This window comes from Callospermophilus lateralis, unplaced genomic scaffold, assembly GCF_048772815.1.
Source record: "Callospermophilus lateralis isolate mCalLat2 unplaced genomic scaffold, mCalLat2.hap1 Scaffold_181, whole genome shotgun sequence".
NCBI classification, from domain to species: domain Eukaryota; kingdom Metazoa; phylum Chordata; class Mammalia; order Rodentia; family Sciuridae; genus Callospermophilus; species Callospermophilus lateralis.
The window spans coordinates 2,310,436-2,311,756 of NW_027512846.1; positions in this window are offsets into that span (position 1 = coordinate 2,310,436).

Below are 1,321 nucleotides of genomic sequence, written 5' to 3' on the forward strand. Positions count from 1 at the left end.
CACTCTTGAGACAGATGGCATTCTCCCTTAAATGTGTATCTACTTTCTAAATAAACCTTTGTCTCTGCCTTTGCCAGACTCATGCTGAAATTCTTTGCTGCGCTTCTTGGAAGAGATCTCTTCTCCATGACAGTCAGTTACTGAATTAGGCATGGTCCTGGCCACCCGCCTCCCATAGATGGCATGCCAATCACTGAACCTGTCACAGGAGAAGATATTTCTCTGAAGAATCGTCTGAGAAGTTTCCAGAGAAAGGGAGAACTTGACTCAGGGCCAGCAGGGTTCTTGCAGACATGACAGAAAAGAATTTTACCATGCACCAGTCAAAGGCAGAGACAGAGGTTTATTTGTGAAGTAGATACATATTCAAGGAAGAATGGGGGCTTATCTTAAGAGAGAGACCCCTTTGGGGAAAAGCAGGCTATCTCCAGAGAGACAGACAGCAACCTGTTGGTATGGGGTGTTAGTATTTGCAGAGGGAGGATAGCTAGGGGCTGGTCTAGAGGTGGAGGCAGGGTAGAGGTACACAATTTTACACCCTCCTTTGCACATTGCCCTCAAAGTTGCAAGTGTTGGAGGGAGCCTTTCACATTTAGCGGTTTATGGCGCTGCTTTTGACACTTAGTATGTCTCTCTGTCTTCCCAAATTACTATCTCAAAATGACCAGTTTTGCAAACAAGAAAAGGTTTATTTAGGAGGCAGCCAAGCCAGAAGACAGATCAAGTCTCAGATCTCTCCCCCATAAGGTTTAGGGATATTTATGATAACGAAGCAGGGAGGTCGAAGGTACGGGGAGAGGTGATTGGAAGTAAGGAAAATTGAAGTAATCAGTGGTCTGTACACGTGGAATCAAATTTCATTGTCTTCATAGGACACATATTCAGAAAGTGTTGTTGGTGGGGACAAAAGGACAGTGCAAGTAATAAATAATGGGTCAGATCAGAAAGATGGAGGCTGGTTTGAAAGGAAAAGTAATAAAATGTTAATACCTCTAGAGCACTTCCCCTTTTCCACCTGTTGCCAAGGTTACCAGCCTCCAGGGATTATTCCTCCCTGCAGGGAGTTGTAGGGGCTGTTAATGAATGCCTCCTAGGCTGCTCCCTTCTTGCCAGGACCCCTGATCCACTTCCTTCTGGCCCTTGGATCACTCCATCTTTTAGGTCAAGTAAGCAGGTTGTGAGGAAGTGAAGGCATGAGAACAAAGGAATTCTAAAGTGTGTAAAAGGGGCAGGACACCCCCACTTCCTCAGACAACCAGCTCCTCTGCCCCAGGGGTCCTAGCCTTGCCTCACCCTCAGCCACTTGCAGGCCTTCTTGGGT